At 39.8% G+C, this 18,450-nt stretch overlaps 1 long non-coding RNA gene across 1 annotated transcript; it reads right to left on the bottom strand.

Annotated features, from left to right (window-relative positions):
* Positions 1 to 310: 310 nt before the first annotated feature.
* On the bottom strand, positions 311 to 2,764 carry LOC117472376. Its single transcript, XR_004554926.1, has 3 exons — positions 2,727 to 2,764; positions 959 to 2,298; positions 311 to 756 (listed from the first exon to the last, which is right to left on the bottom strand). It is a non-coding gene; the product is annotated as an uncharacterized LOC117472376 (long non-coding RNA).
* Between the last annotated feature and the right edge of the window lie 15,686 nt (positions 2,765 to 18,450).

Below are 18,450 nucleotides of genomic sequence, written 5' to 3' on the forward strand. Positions count from 1 at the left end.
CATACAAACTAAGGCTGCACAATAAACAAACAGCTCACATTGTCCAGGAAATTCAAGCTGAACAAAGTTGAGAGGTTACTTGCATCACATCAAATGATTTATGGGAAATAATGTTTTTAAATATTTTAGTACTTTATATGTCTCATCTCTTATAGTGGGCACCTGTATAATATAATACTCGACTGTCACAGCCACAGACTGAGCTGTAACTTAGCCAAAATAAGGGATTGTCTTAGTTGAATACATGTTCATTGCTAAAGGAAGTGTGTACGTGATGAAGCTACAGTTGCAAAACACATGTGCGTGTGTCTAAGTGAGATAGGTGAAGAGGTAGGGTCAGCAGAGACCCTTCACTTCAGAAGCAAAAACCCAAGTGGAAAACAAAACAAAACCACCCAGTGGAGTGTAACACATCAACATTTTTACACTCAACAGTGATGTCCTGAGCTTTTACAATGACCTTAAAAGAATAGTTTGACATTTTGAGAGTTACATATTGCATTTTTTTAAATTAGTTAAAAGAACATGGAAAAAAAAGGCACTTCAAATTTTAACTACGATTTAAACAATCAAAGAAACTGTAACTTGGGCACATCGCTACATGCCATTGATCTTACTGTCCATATTCAGACATCACGCCACTCATGGTCCGAAAGTTCCTGTATCAAGGTGAGGACTCTCGGGTTCACCTGAAGACGGGATGCACGTGTCTTCTCCACTTTGGTGCCCTTCTCTGGGTTGATGGAGAAAAAACACCTTAAAATAAAAATACAAACAAACAACAGAATTAATAATAAAATAGCTTGCCTAACAACAAAGAAACTTCACATCAATCTTATTATTTTGAAGCCAAAATGACAATTATCTTAGCCCCCAATTCACTGAAGCAGCTGCTTTAGATTTGTTGCAGTTTAATAAAATAAATTGTTGGATAAAGCCAATCCCAAAAAACACATACCTCTGGACAAACTCCAGGGTGGATGTAGGCGATGTTGAAGCAATAATAGCTCCCAAACATCATGGACAGGGCAGAAACCAAGGAGGGGATGTTGTCCTGTACTATGTTTCGATCCACACTCAGCATGAATCGCCTTGAAGAATAGCATGATCGTCCTAAAAAAGAAGAAAAACACAATTCAAACTAAATTAAAACAAGACTTGTCTTCCTGAAATATTTCACAAAACAATTTTAGCACACATTTTAAGGTCTGTTAAATTGCTCACCATCAATACAAAAATGTATGTATGTGTATTTGCAGGTTAAGGGGAGATAAATGTAATGTCAATTTGACTTGCTTTTAGGGGATAGTTCATATTGTTTGAAGGGGGGTTGTAGGAGCTACAGTTTGGAGAAACAGAGAGGAGAACCAGCAGACAGCTAAGCAATGCACTGCTGTGGACATAGTTAAGCCACCAAAAAAACTAAAACAATATTACTCTTAGTGTATGCTATATTAAAGAATATTTTCAAAGCTCTACCTTTCTGTCAGACAGCTATACAGTCTGTTTCTGATAGGGACTGAAGCAGCAGGGTACATTTGTGACAATATTATAAATATAGCGTACACGTAAACTGAATTTTTAGGTGGCTAAAATACGTTTCGCTGCTGCACCCATCCACAGCTTTACATACGTACCCGTACTCCTGCCTGTTCCTCCAAAGACATGCAAGTAATACACTGACTATGGATAAGTATCCATAAGCATCCAAACTAGCCCTTTACGAGCTTACAGTAACAAAAAAGATTGTGCAACATAAACGTCTCAAATTAGACAGAAAAGAGAGAAAGAAGTGGCAGAAAGAACAGAAAAAAGTAGACTGCCAGTTAACTTTGAACCCCCTCAGATGTAGCTTCAAACCCCCCACTTCACAACAGCATGAATTAAACGAAAATAAAGAGTTCAGCTTTTAGCATGATACTTCAATAACGTTACCAGACTATTTAAATTAACTCCCGGTCAGTAGACGTTATAACTATGACTGCAAAATGCACTCAATCACAAACAGAAGCTAGTATTGTCCTGACAACACACCGTTGTTTGCTTGCAGTTCGCGCCAACACATTTGAAAAAACACTTATGCAATGCAGAACATAAACGTTTTGCTGCAAAATGCACTCAATCACAAACAGAAGTTAGTATTGTCCTGACAACACACCGTGTTATAATTGAAGTTTGAAGAAAATAAACGGTTAGCTTACCAGTGCTACAGATGTGATCCTGCGCTCATGTGCACACAGCTCCGTGGCAGGCAGACTTGAGACAGACTTGGCCGCGCCCTGAGCCGTAACCGTTAACCTGCAAAAACGGCAGGTAATCATTTTTAGCGCTAACATGACTGCCCGTTAAATTTGAACCCCCTCAGATGTAGCTTCAAACCCCCCCGCTTCACAACAGCATGAATTAAACGAAAATAAAGAGTTCAGCTTTTAGCATGATACTTCAATAACGTTACCAGACTATTTAAATTAACTCCCGGTCAGTAGAAGTTATAACTATGACTGCAAAATGCACTCAATCACAAACAGAAGCTAGCATTGTCCTGACAACACACCTGTTTGCTTGCAGTTCGCGCCAACACATTTGAAAAAACACTTATGCAATGCAGAACATAAACCCTCAACGTTTTGCTGCAAAATGCACTCAATCACAAACAGAAGTTAGTTTTGTCCTGACAACACACAGTGTTATAATTGAAGTTTGAAGAAAATAAAAGGTTAGCTTACCAGTGCTACAGATGTGATCCTCCGCTCATGTACATACAGCTGGAAGGCAGACTTGACGCACACTGAGCCGCAACCGTTAACCTGCAAAAAGTGGCAGCTCCCGCGATAATTAAATAGTCCAATGAAATAACAGAAACAAACTATACTGCTCAGTAGGCGTGTCTCAGTTCAGCGGCCGTTTCCTTCGGAGGCGTTCGATTACTGTTTGGGCTGTCTGCCGTGGGCTGCATTCCACTCCAAATAGCCGGTCGGCCGCAGAATCCAAACGCCAGCTGTTTTATGGATTCTCATTTAATTTCCAAGAATATCTCAGTACTGGGTTATTTCCAATTTTAAAAATAAATATATGTATTAAACAAATAGAAATAAGAAGTAAGTATATTATAGTATATTCAAGAATGAAAAAATATAAAAAAACATGATTTTAACACTGTCATGTTGTAATTTTAACTGTATTGTATTGTTTTATGTATTACAGTTTTTCTGTGTTCAAACCACAGTAATCTGTAAATTATACAATGAAATATAATTATTTTAACATATTCTTAATGTGAATTTAACAGTTTTGTTTGGTTCAGTACTTTACGAAATATTACTGTAAATTAAACACTGCTTCATTGTTTCTCTATTTACAGTTTTTTGATGTTGTGATTTTACAGCTTTTCCCTGTTAATTTCACGGACTTTTTTTACAGTGTAGAAGAAGAAGAAGAAGAAGAAGATGATATCATGTATTCATCACTCAGAGGGAAATGTCTTCCCCCACTCTGTTGTGTTTAAACACATTACACACACAGGGAGGATATACTGTACATGCACAAACACACAGAGCATATACATGCACAAACACAACCACATGCGGATAGGAGAGGGGATCGCAGAGAGGCTGCCAGATAGCCGGCGCCAGGGAGCAGTTTTGGTGTTCGGTGCGTTCACAGCCCAAGTAACATTGACCTGCTGATCTCTTTCAACACAAGAAAAAGCTGTGCCAATTTCTGACATCATTTAGCTTTTCAGATGATCAGAGACGCGAAGCTACCGCAAAGTCACTTGTGCAGCTAACGGTGATTGGCAGACAGTATGCAAAAAACATATTGAGTTTCACTGTAAGCGAAAAATGAAAGGATCTAGAAGTTAAATAACATTAGCATCTTCCCCTAGGCCTTATCACACTAGCATAAGCCCATAACATTGAACATGCTAGCAAGCACTTACAGCCAGCCTACACTGAATATCAAAACCTTGTTAGCAGTTAGTGCTACCACTATGCTAAATTGGTATTAGCATTGCGATTACAGTAAAGCAACTCTACTAACAAACAACCAACTGTTGTGCGTTCACAACCCAAGTAACATTGACCTGCTGATCTGTTTCAACACAAGAAAAAGCTGTGTACATTTCTGACATCATTTAGCTTTTCAGATCATCAGAGACGTGAAGCTACCGCAAAGTGCCTTGTGCAGCTAACACAGAGTGCATTCTCGTAGCGATTGCTACAACTGCACCATGTTTGTTAGGAAAGTAGCTTTTAGAAATGTATCAATGTTCTAAAATGTGTGACTCAATATTTAAAACACAGAGTGATTGGCGCACAGTATGCAAAAAACATATTGAGTTTCACTCTAAGTAAAAAATGAAAGGATCTAGAAGTTAAATAAAATTAGCATCTTCCCCTAGGCCTTATCACACTAGCATGTACAATTTAGCCCATAACATTGAACATGCACTAACAGCCAGACTCTGAATATCAAAACCGTGTTAGCAGTTAGTGCTACCACTATGCTAAATTGGTATTAGCATTGCAATTACAGTAAAACGAACAATGTTGTCCTTTTAGACGTCTAATAATATCCAACTATTCAATGCATCACATTGAAAGAATAGGCCTTCACCAAAGCATGTTGACAAAGCTAGTAGCTACAGCGAAATACATTTACAATCCAAGTCAATTAACTTAAATATGTATTGTGATAATGTCCCACACAGCTAGTTGGTTACAACAATCTACAGTGATGTCACAGGGATTTCAGGCAGCAGGTAGTTGAAGGTTAAGTACATAAATTCACTTGTTAATCCATTTGCTATGGCTACAACTGCCTCGTGGAACAACAAAGATTTATTTTCTGTTTGTTTAATATAGGAATGCATCTTTGTCTATCACACTTTGCTTCTGTAGATCTCCCATCTGACTTTATTGTGAGCTTGTGTTTTCAAAAAGTAAATTGAGCATGTTTTATGAGACTGAACAGTCTCATGGGGTATTGGACTCTCTTAAAACCCAGGTAGGTGCAGAATAGGTTTCTCAAAAATAAAGCAAACAGGAAGGCAGTACTATGCATGACTAAAAATGATATGTACACGTTGATTAATACCTACTTAACTTGTACTTGGGACAGGACTGCAAAGTACAGATGGGATATTCCTGATCATAATCAAACTTATATAAATGTGCACCAACATTAGTTATCAGTGTTCTCTATTCTCAATTTAAAAGAATAAACTGACAATAAAGAAGTCTTATAACATATTTTGCTTGTGTCTTTGGAAGGCCTTCAGTGTTTGTTTTATTATTTATCAACTACTTACATTGTCATTTTGTAAATTAAGAAAATAAAATCCAAAGAATTAAACAATTATAATTGCAATGTAAATAGTTTGCACCCCATTTTTTTACTTTTAAATTAATCTTTATGGTGTGGCGTTACCAATTCTTAAAATAATACAAGGATTGGATGTTCATCAAAGGATTTTCAGGGCAATCGATTTGCAGCCAATCAGAGACGAGACTTCTGCTGCACTTACCCATCACGCTTTGAGGCAGACAGAGCGCATGCACAAAGGCACTGATACTACAGACCACTCAGTTAGCACGCAGGAGGTGAAGAGCACTGCACGTGGCGCGCCCAGAGGAGAGGAATCAGCACTTTCAGAGGTAACGGTAAAAACTATTTATCAACGGATTCAAAACACTCAAGACTTAAAACATTGCAAACGTCAAAGTCCTAGCTATGGTATACATTTTGTTTAACGACCGAAAACAAAGTAATGTTAGCTAACGTTACCATAGCTAGGTAGCAGCTAGCTAGCTACGGTAGCAGCTAGCTAGCTACGGTAGCAGCTAGCTACCATGCTTTGAAATTGAGCTGTTCTATGCCGTCATTATGCAGGGTGTTCATTTTTAATTTTTTAATGGTGCTCGAGTGGCTGAGCTGATGTGCAGTGAATGTTTCAGAGTTACTTTTTCGCAATATTATTTAATAAATAGTTAAGCTAGCTAACTAGCATACATTGTCACTAACTCCTAATGTTAGCTCAATCCTTAGTTTTATAATCGATTTTTTTGTGGGCATAATGTTACACACAATGCACATTATCCATATCTTTTAAATCCTATGTTAAGGCTATAATCAGAGGTGGGAGAAGTTCTCTGATCTTGTACTTGAATAAGAGTAGAAGTACTCAGGTCAAATTGATATGATTCGATATTAAACAAACTAATTCTAGTAGATTAACTACATTATTCAAACGTGTACAGTAATTTATAACACGGGAATAATAAACGGAGCGCTCTCTCTCCCTCTCCTGACAGCCCGTCAGTATCATGCAGCTCGCGGATCCAGTAATGAGCAACCCAGTAAAACTAAACATATCTATAACTAGTTTAGGTAGTTTGAGAGGTAATTCAAATAGCTACGTGATATTCTAACCTGAAGTGTGTGTTTTGTTCCGCTCACCGCTGCAGATGATCATGCAGAGCTGGGTGTCGACTCGTCAGCAGCAGCTGATCTCTTGCTCCGGTCAGATTAGACTTCACTCGCGTTTATGTCCATATCGATCAGATCTAGCTGGTTCTAGCTAATGATATGACTACCAGCTTATTAAAAGACACCTAAACAATAAGCGTCGCTATGCAACCGGGTGAGGCCGCAAAGTATAGCGCAGCATTATGCATTTGTTTACATGCCCACCGGAACCCCGAGGCATTACCAACAGATCAACGCACAATCAACCCATACAGGACACTCTTTCTCCATATTAAATGTTAGACATTAGAATTGACTATTCTTGTCTGTCACATACTATTCTTGTCTGTCACATAAGTGGCGCAACTGATGCGGTATTGTGCTAAAGGGAAATTATTTTGACCAGACATTTTGACCGGAGAGATTTCGATTTGCCGGTCTTCAGCATATTTTACCGGTCATAACGGGAACTCTGAGTGGTATTACTGTACTTAAAGCTGCTGCTGTGTTATTTAAGTTATTTTTGCTTAAGCATGTGCAAACTTGTGTCTCTTTTTTTCCCTCAGCTGTTACTGTAGCTGCAGTACCAGTAATTGCAACCGACCAAGAATAAACAGCAGCCAGAGATCCTCAAGTAAGATTTCTTGCCATATTACAAGTGTTATCAATTCTCAATGTCCTATATGGTATTGCTATGCAAACAGTGAAAGGATATGGAAATCATCAAGAGGTGGCTAAAATATGTTTTTCTGCTGACCATGTCCAGAGCAGTACATTGCTTTGCTTCCAGGTGGTTGCTCCTGTCTGCATCTCCAAGCTTGGGGCATATCGGCCATCAGTGGCGGACTGGCCATCGGGACGTTCGGGGCGAATCCCGATGGGCCAGTCGGGCCACTCGGCCCACTTCGGTACCGGCAGGGGCGGACTGACCATCTGTAGAATCACCGAACGGCCGGGTCGGTTTGCTGTTTTTAAACGGCATCATTGAAGTTGCGCTGACAGGCGACAGAGGTCCACCGTTTCCCAGTCCGCCCCTGCCGGCCATCATCTACTCTAGGTAATACACTGACTATGGATAAGTACCTTTATAAAACCCCACTTTAAACACCCAAACTATCCCTTGATGTGACATTTTCTACACTGTTAACATTAGGAAACACTTAAGAAAGAAAAGAAAGCTGCAGGAGCTGATCATTCCTAAAATACAATTGGCCATGTGATCACCAGTAAAAAAACAAAACAATCTGCACTAAATATTTTTTGGATTTATAAATGTTTTGTGACTTTTTCCTGTTGTGTACCTTAAGGGAGTTCTCCCCTGACAGCTGGACAGTACATGATAGCAGAGGACCAGACCATCGTCAGTGACAGTGTCCTGAATGTTGTCGACGCCCTGATGCTGATGTTTGCAGCATATTACTACCTCAACATCAGTTATCGCTCAGAACTGGGAGCTACCCTGGAGTTCTTGCAGAGGTAAGACTTGAATTGTAATTATTAACCTCTTAAGCACGGCGGTCCCCCCATTGGACCCCTCCCACCGTTTTGTTTTCGAGATAATGTCTCAGGGCTTCTTAACATTTATGAAACTATTAATGTGTAGCACCAGATTAACGGGAAGAATCTCAGCTAACTGAAGATATGAACCATTTTTACCAAAACAAAACACAAGTCTCATAAGAAGGGTCTAAATGACCCCTGAGCGAAACAATTCTAACGCACTGCGGCACACAATTCAAGATAAAGATACCCTTATTACTTATTTGGTAACGCGTCACTCTCACTCCTTATTTGTTAACGTTTTGGTGTGTATATAACTTTCCCTCGATTCCAATAGCCGCGTTCACACCAAGTACTTTCCTGTACTTAGTTCCGGCACTAAGAGCCCTGGCGCTTTTAACCCCAGGGCACTTAGTACAGATCGCGTTCACACCGGAGTACTTTTCCCTGAGGGAAGATTACAAGTACAGTAGGTGGCGGTAAGCACCTTAAAGTTGTTTGCAATCCGCTACAAAACAAGAGAAGAAGAAGAAAAACTTCCCGCATATACTGTCTGTTGTTTACCTTTCGACCTCAGACATGATGGAGATGGAGTCGACTGAAGTTGTGCTGTTTGTGCTCATGTTATACAGCTTTGTAACTTCGTTAATGCGGCCAGAGCCTGAGCCTATTAGGCGTCCGACAAAAATCCGGAGCCGCCACACGTCGAATGCTATAATCGCAAAGTTTCTTCAGCATCAAAGGCAGTTCAAAAGCTTTAGGAAAAGGATTGGCCGACGGAAAGCACACATGATTGCCATGTTTCACCGTAGGATGGCTGATACAGGATCTGTTTAATCGCCATGTCGGTTTTCTTTATTGCACTCAAGACATAACATTAAATAGAAATATTTTAAATGTAACTAAAGTGTCAGTTGTACATGTCAGTAAACATTGTCAATATAAAATAAAGTGTCAGTTGTACTATATAATAACAGTAATAACAATATAAAATAAACTCCCAGGTGTAGGGATAGTCTCAGCAGCAAACCCACTGCATCCGTCTGCCATAAACACTATGCAAACATACATGTTAGTTTTGGCCCATAGTGGACTCCATGTTGTGTTGTGTGAAATGGGGGGGAATTAAAAGTTTAGGTCAAATAATATTTAAAATGATATAAATTGTCATATTTGTGTATGTGCCCCTGCCATTCCCCCACAAGGTTGCAACATTGATGATAAATAAATGACAAATAAAGCTTTGCCAGTTTATAACCGATGAAACATGATGGTATCAGAATAATCACTTGCATGTGATGTATAGGATGCTACGGTCACTAAAGATAAAGTGTCAGGAGAAATAAGCTTAATCGCCATGTCTGTTTTCTTTATTGCACTCTCAAGACATAACATTAAATAGAACAATTTTAAATGTAAATAAAGTGTCAGTTGTACATGTCAGTAAACATTATATATAAAATAAAGTCATAACAGTAATAACAATATAAAATAAACTGTCCCAGGTGTAGGGATATTCTCAGCAGCATACACACCTTAGTGCAACGTTGTGTGTCGTGTGTCAGTATTTACAAAAACTATACCAAATAAACTGTTATTAAATGCAGTTTGTCGCTCATCCTGCCGCTGCGCCGACGCTTCCTCATGGCGCAGCGCCCACACTTCATCCTGGTGCTGCTGGCGCTCCATCTGCTGCTTGAACACTTCTGCCTGGCGCTCCATCGAGGTGAGCATCTTGTCCTCCGTTTCCTGGGCCTTGGTGAACAGCACCATCTGATCTCCACGCAGCGACTCATTCACCACGGCACGCCGGTCCTCCAACGCCTGGGCGGTGTCAAAGAAATTCGCATCCCGTGTCCGCTTTCCTAAGAGGGGAAAATAAGCAATATACAATATACAAGTTTAGTCGCCATGTAGTTTTACAACATACTAGGAATGTGTTTTTTGTATTTTCACAAATATAATTAAGGTTTCACAAATCTGAAACTGTGTTATAAAGAATCTTTTGACTCTCTGGGATAATCCAGTCCAGATTTGATGAGTCTAGGTATAGTGGTTTTAGATCAGGACCTGGTCTAATGTGGTCTACATGTAAAAAAAGCACTGAAATCTCCCTTTTTTGTATTTTCACAAATAGAATTAAGGTTTCACAAATCTGAAACTCTGTTATAAAGAATGTTTGGCCTCTCTGGGATAATCCAGTCCAGATAAATCAGCTATGCAGCGATTTAAGAGGTTCAAACACGGAGGATTGTTCCTTTTTGAAGAGTGCTTCATGTATGCTTGAACTTTGTTTAATGTTGTTGAGGCAAGTTAAACATAAAATATGATGAATATTATGAAATAAACATGATTGTGAACATCAGTTCGATGCGTAACGTTCTTTCAAGACAAAGTTACAGTGTGTGTACCTTTTGCGTTTGGTTGCTGGTAAGGAGGACGACCAAGAACTGTGATCTAGAATGCAAAGCTCGCTTGTTTCCAATCCCGAGAGTTGTCCATCCTCGCCTGAAACAGACGATTAGTGCCATGAGTTAGTGAAGCAAATTACAGAAACACTGCAGTTATTCACAAGTCAAAACGTTTTCATAGCGGCGGAGAATATCTAGCTAGCTAGATGTAGCTAGCTCGGGGCCGGTGTTAGCCTATTATGGCTAGCATGGCTAGCTTGATCTACTGAGCAAATAAAAGTACATCTGAGACTATTATTGTGCAGATTAAAACCCCAGTGCATGTAGTTGATTTTACCTTCGTCGTTGGCCACTGAATCCGCCGTTTGTAGTCCTGAGTTTCTTTATATTTAGCCGGCTGTGCACAATTCCCAGGTCGAGTGAAAGCTACCGAACTGGCTTCAGTAGCATTCCCTGGGTCGCCTCCTCGGCGTAGATCTCCAGAAGCGCCGACACCCTCATCATTTCTTGATGCTTGCCATAACTGCACGCACGGAGCGTTGTGTTTTTGTAGCGAGGAAAAACAATGGCGTCTCCACACAACATTTTCAGTTGTACGGGCGTGGTTTGCAATTCACCCAGCCAATCAGCACTGGGGCACTTGGAGCACTTTTCACCCACAGAAAAGTACGCTCTCTGAGCTGGCTCTAAAAATGGGGGTAAAAGTACCCGAGATTAAGTACGATTTTTGGTGTGAACGCGACATAAGGGGTACTCACGGAACTAAAACGCGAAAAGTACGGTGAAAGTACTCCGGTGTGAACGCGGCTATTGGCTCTAGCGGTTATAAAGAGATTTCATTCATCAAAATCGAGCAAGGGGGGCCAGAGATAGGTCAAATCCACCCAAATGACCCCAGAAGTGGGTTTTTTTTGGCTAAATCTCTCTAAAAAGGTCAAATTTCACTTGTTTTGCATCAATCTTGATACAGGGTACTTATATGTTGTACTTTGGATTCCTAAAGCTTTTAGTCTACTAACCCATCATCCAAGGGTAGTTTTCACTATAAGTAAAAAAGAATTTTTGGACGGACACTATCATTTACAGTTTTTTACTATGTAAATCTGAAATGTCTTTTTTCGGTGGTATGTTTACTTCAGCTCAATGAAAATGACGGAAAGAGGGCCCTTTGTCGACAACAAAAGAAAACCTGGTATTATTGCAGTGAACAAACACATTAAAACTTCTTTCGGTTAACTACGATGCTTTTACACCGCTCACTCTGCTACACACAAACCTCTCAAGATGGGACTCGTAGCTACCCACATTCAAATGATCTTCAAGTGACCGCTTGCTCCTATTTACAGACCTGCTGCGATACTGTCCAGTGTGATAGTGATGCCAAGTAACAACTTTATATAACAAAACTATTCAAACCAATGCTTTAAATGCACAGATATGATCATAACAGTTAATGAAAAGTACATTTAAGAGTAGCATTGCCCTTTGACTTCAAGCTGTATAACTGTAAAGACAATTAATGGCTGTATCATCCACAGAATGTGTAATTAAACACTAAATGTAAGTGTACTTCTGTCTTAACAGGTGCCTATTCAAGATCAATCCGGACAATGGGACTAGAGTGGAGAGGAAGGAATACAAACAAAAACAGCACTCGATAAAGATAAAGGTGCATTCATTACAAACGTCGCTGACTTTGAATGGAGAGAGTTGAAACACACGCACATAACTGGTAGATTTCTTTAGTGTTTATAATCGTTCTCTTTTGAACAAAATGTTGGCTATTGTTAAATGTTGAAATGTTTCATTGCCGGTCTATTCTGCTTTATTATTACTTAAAATATATTTTATTTATTGTTTTTATTTTTGTGATGTATATTATTTATATATATATATATATATATATATATATATATTAGATTTTTTTTCTACAAAACATCGGACAGTTAATGTAAACTTGGGCTTTTGCAAAGTAAAATGACATGTTTACTTTGTGTTTTACATGTAAATGGTCTTAGATTTCATGAAGTTTGCTGACGACACGACCGTCATCGGCCTGATCACCGACGGCGACGAGACGGCGTACAGAGAGGAGGTCGAAAACCTGACATCTTGGTGCCAGGATAACAACCTCCATCTCAACGTCAGCAAAACAAAGGAGCTGATTGTGGACTACAGGAAGCAGCAGAGAGAGGGACACGCCCCCATCGCCATCAATGGGACTACGGTGGAGAGAGTCAGCAGCTTCAGGTTCCTCGGGGTCCACATCACTGAGGACCTGACATGGACTCATCACTGAAGACCTGACTCATCACTAAGGACCTGACATGGACTCATCACTGAGGACCTGACATGGACTTATCACACTAACACCATCACCAAAACAGCGGCTCTTTAAAAACAAAATTGTATTAGTCAATTTATTGAACATGTTAGAAACAAAACAAACAATATTTATCATATTTTAGCTTAAAAACATTTCTGGTCCTAATCCCTAATACACGGTACTTTTTTGTAATAATAAAAGTAATTTTATGTATTTTAGCTTTTTTTTTTAAAGATAATTATTCTGTTTTCTAGAGGTTTATGACTCTATTCTAACAAATAATATATGTTAAAATAAAAAGATTTCATGTAAAATTACAGTAATAGAGGCTACTTGTGGTAAGGTAGGTAACTTTTTTTTTTACATGTTATCTCCGTATTTTATTTTAGTTTTTTTCCTTTTTTTTTTTTAAACGGACATTTTCTGGCGCCCCCGTCGCCAGAAAATTTCCGTTTTTTTACAAAAATTTTTTTTACAGTGTAGGGGGAAGTACAGACCTGGGCGGTGGACTTCCATGGATGCCGGACCCGGAAGTGCCCGACAACGAGAAGTCGTCGTCATCCTCCTCCCCGGCAAACGGAGCCATCCGCCCCGCTGGAATGGCGAACGTGAATGGCACCGCCTCGGCCATATCCTCGTCCCCCAAACACTCGAAGCATAGGTGGTGGGGATCGGCGCCCGCTATTAAGCCAGGGCACGAAGGACAGGCCCGGGTCTCTAGAAGTGGCGACTCCATGAAGGTATGATAACTCTTTCTTCTTCTTTCAAACGTTTTACTTTCTCTGCTTCAGCTGTCGCTCGCTCGCTGAAGAGAAAAGGATGACAGTCAGGAGGCGTGGCCGCCTTATGGTGGTGGGCTTGCGCGCGCATTCAGGTAGGCCCGCCCCGAGGGGCCGGCTACGTTTATAGATATCTCAGTAGGTGAATGCTCGCATAGCATGATTGAGGGTAGTACCCATAGAGTCCCATAGAGTCCGGAGCCTGTGTAAGATATAACGGTGTCGCTTACTGAAGTTTTTCAGAGTTTTTGGATAACAATGGAGCTCCATGGCCCAGATGAAGAAGATATATCAGGCTACGATACCCCAAAGATACATGTCACTACAGCAGTGGCGAGCCGTCAGGGCCCTCTAGGCCCTCTGTGAGGGCCTAAGATATTCTAAAAAATAATATTTAAAAACATTTAAAAAATATATATATATTTTTTTAAATATATATTTTTTTAATATTATTTTTCATTAGTTTTACCGAAAAAAAACTTGATTTAATTGTATTTAAAATAACATTTCCAAAGAAATAAATCCTTCGAATCTGCCTGTTCAGTCTCTGTTTGAATGTGCAGGGTTACATGAAAGAAGCTCGTCTGGCCCTCTCTGCGATTCACAGAGGGCCCGCTATAGTAACTGAACGAGAGAGTAATGTCAAATGACAGTACAATTGACCAATCATATCTTCCCTCTAAATGGGTGGGTTTTATTATCGCGGACTTTATGACAAGTTCCGCCCGCTGTGAAACTTTTCTTGTTTCCATAGCAACAACAACTTCCTGTCAACAGCGTGAACTCGCCTTCAAAATAAAAGCATGCCAAATTACACTTAAGACATACAACTGCAACGAAAGTAACAAACACAATGCAATATCATTTTCAATGTCAAAGAACACAAATTGGGTTCACAGGTGTTGTTTTGTGTGGTAGAGGGTCGCTGTCATTGATGCGTTTTGCACCCTGGGCCGTTGTTTTGATATTCCGCTGAAGTATACGCTGTGACGTAATAACTCTTTTTTTTTCTTTTTTTCCGAGGGAATTGGTGGGGGTCAGAGGGCCTAGGTATAAAGCTATAATGCACTACAGTGACTGTTGGTTGGAGTCTGAACATTAAGAAACATATGCTATATCCCTAGAATTTGAAAGACTTTACTAAAGTATCAACTCGCTGTTTGTAGTTGCAGGGTGGTCTGGTGGTTAAATAGATTGTCCGGTCATAAAAGAGGTCACAGGTTTGATCGCTGCCACAACTAATGTGTCCATCAACGGCAATGTGTCCTTGAACTAAACACTGAGCCATTGTATGAGAGCCTGGGGTATAAATCTCAGTGGTGGACAGAAAAAGTCTACTTGCTTTTTACGGCAACATCCAGCCCTTAAATCTGACATGTGATATATAAATTGGAGCTGACACATCTAACATGCGTTATCTGTGGTAGGAGATTCATATCTGGCTCCCATACCGAGTCCTTCTCAGATGTATTGCTACACACCGCAGCGATACTCTGCCAGGCATCCTTAACAAAGGGCTTGAGTCAAATCACAAGCTTCCTGTCATTATGATACCTCCTGTTTAAAGTGAAACCCTAAAAAGGAAAAAAAGGTTTGCCTCAATCCGCTGCCTGAGATAAATGTTTCATACGGCTGGTTATGGGTTCGTGTCAGCCGCACTTCTAAAAATAAAACCACATGTGTCCATTTAATGCAAACCAGACGTGTGGATGGAAGCAACCAGCCTCCAGCTGCCTGCCTCCTCTGTGTGCAGAGAGCTATGAAAAATGGCCCTGGATGGGGTTAAGGGGAAGCAGTGGGGGTCATTAGTGAAGTTGATGGCATTAACCCTTGTTCCCTCCTTCTGCCGTGACCCCAGGTGACCCCTGGCAGGCATTGCCACAACAAAATGGCCAAAGGGCAGAGGGGCTGACAGAAGGGAGATCAAAAAAGAGCCACAGAGGTGTGCTGATGCTGCTTATCTTAATCAAATCAAAGTTTATTTATCAAGCACATTTAAAAGCGATTTTTGGTCGGGCCAAAGTGCTGTACATGTAATAAATACTACAATCACATAAAAACACATTACTACAATCACAATAAAAGACAATAAATTACAACAGATATATAAAAAAACACAGGGAAAAGTCAGGAGTCGTGCTCCGCTCTGACTAAAAGGCCATCTTAGGATGTCATGCCTCAGCATCCTGTTGAGCTTCTGACTTTACATCAAACAACATCAATCTGCTGCAGTGTCTGTGGCAACAAGAACTATGATGTTAAAAAGTTTTGATTGGCAGCATGGTTAAAACCTTTTGCTTCAGGGACTATAACATCACTTTAACTGTGGCTTGAGAGAAACAAACCCTGCAGTGTTTCAGTCAGATTTTCATCCACAAGTTATTAAGCTTTCACTACGCGATACAAATGAAGAACTGGAGGTATGGTGGCCGACAGGGGTAAACACGTTACAACAGCCCTAAATATTTCGAGAAACGCGCTGCATTTTCCAAGGCGGATCAAATAAAAAAAGGCAAATATGCCAAAACTCATGCAAAGGAAGAAACATCTTCACCAACTTGACAACACATGTGCAGCGTTTACTAAAAGCACTGCATAAACAATAACACTGCAAATACAAAACGCTGCAGGAAACTTAAAACATAACGGAAATGGGGACATGAAAAAGTGATGCACACAGCTAGGACCGGAGCGTTTTTGATTATAAAGTTGGCCAACCGTCACTGGAAACGTACCTAAAATCTAAATTGTATTACCTTTTTTTATGCGATTAAATTATTTATTTCAATATTAATTCAGATCTGCTGTAAGCTAGCTAATTTAGCTAACATAGTCATTTCAAATATACTGACAAAACACTTACAATCATGAAAAACTGACTGCCAACAGTGACATTTGGGCAACTTTATAATCCCCGAACATCAACAAGCGCTCCGGTCCCAGCTGAGTGCGTCACATTTTAGTGTCTCCGTTTCCGTTGGGTTTTGAGATTCTTGCAGCGTTACATTTTTTTTTGTAAATGCTGTGCATGTTTCATCAAGTTGGTGAATGTTTTCTAAATGCTACCGGTCTGCTTAATAAAATCCCACATGTTTGTACAATGACTCTCTGCCTGAACGGTGGAACAGGTCCGCACTGCAAGTCTAACATAGATGATGTCACATTTCCAAATCACCTATAAACTGTAAAGGAAAGCAGAATTATGCAACTGCATGGTGCTTTCTTTTTCAATTCTCTCAGAAACTGATTTTGAGGGATAGTTTGGTGAAAACTGATCAGACGCCAAGTTTATCAAATTGAACATTTTTGTAAATGACTCAAGTCAGATGGGACAGAAACATATCGGATATTGTTTCCTATGAGTAGATCTAAAAAAAAGTGCCATTAATTCTGTTATAGTTATCATTAATATGCATTAAATGTTTGAAGATTGCTAGTCAATTAAGATATAATTGCATTTCTGAAGAACATACTGATCATAAATTATTATTCATAGTTCAAATGAGAGTTTATAGAACTTGTCCTCTTAGCTAGCCAGGGTATTGAGCACAGTTCCTCACTTTGTTTTGCTTTGGATTAAGGAATAGTACACTTTTGTCTTCTATGTCATACTGGTTAGTGAACATGTTTTTTAAGGTTTTATCAGGGTTGTGTCTCTTAATCACTGAAAAGTGCTCAAAGAGGGACACAATTAAATTGTCAGTATACATTATTGGTGATTGTTAAAATGATAAAGCCTTTTTAAAGTTACTTAGCTCTCCATATATTTAATGCAAATATTATAAAATGTACGCATGTATGTTTTGATTTTTTTACACACACACACACACACACACACACACACACAAACACACACACACACACACACACACACACACACACACACACACACACACACACACACACACACATCACACACACACACACACACACACAACACACACACACACACCACACACACACACACACACACCACACATCACACACACACACACACACCACACACACACACACACCACACACACACACACACACACACACCACACCACACACACACACACACACACACACCACACACACACCCACACACACCACACACACACACACACACACATCACACCATAGCCTTTATTTACCTCTTTTGTTTATCATTATAACTTCAATAACATTTAAAAACTACACCTACTCACACCACACACACATCATCAATCAGATTATTTGATCAACCAATTATGGTCTTTATTAATAGTGTGCATTGTTCAAATAGAACACAACATCTGCCTTTCAATTTAAAAGACAGTCAATAAAATACCAATTGCAATGAATTTATAATAATAATATAATCCCAAATAAATATAAAGTGTTTATTACTTCTCACCAGAGATGGCAAAAGTACACACATCCTTTACTCAAGTAGAAGTTACAGATACTCAAGTTAAAAAATACTCTGGTAAAAGTAGAAGTACTGACTAAACATCTTTACTCAAGTAAAAGTAAAGAAGTATGGGCTTTGAAATGTACTTAAGTAAAAAGTACCCATAACTACCAACTGTTTTAAAGAGTACCTGACCTCCCTTTATATTAATAGAACAATAATAACAACGGCAACATGACAACGTTTTCATTGGTCCCTCTTCTTTAGAGAAGACCAGAGGCCTGTACTACGAAGCTGGATTTTCGCTTAGCCGGCTGACTTCAGGGAAAACTCGGGCTTTCCGGTCCTACGACGCTGGTTCTCTTTTTAGCAGGCTAGATTTCCATGGTAACTTATGCCGAGCGGCAAACCTGCTCCGGAGCAGGTTAGGTTGCAGGCTAAGAGATCAACTCAGTGAAAGCACCGCCTGCTGACCAATCAGAGCTCCGTGTGCGGAGTTTAAAGCTATCAAGTCATACAGGATAGAGGAAATACAGAAAAACTGCCGTTGCAGGAAAGACGGCCAGCAAAAATCCACTGACTGTGTGAACG

Source organism: Trematomus bernacchii, unplaced genomic scaffold, assembly GCF_902827165.1.
Source record: "Trematomus bernacchii unplaced genomic scaffold, fTreBer1.1, whole genome shotgun sequence".
Classification (NCBI taxonomy): domain Eukaryota; kingdom Metazoa; phylum Chordata; class Actinopteri; order Perciformes; family Nototheniidae; genus Trematomus; species Trematomus bernacchii.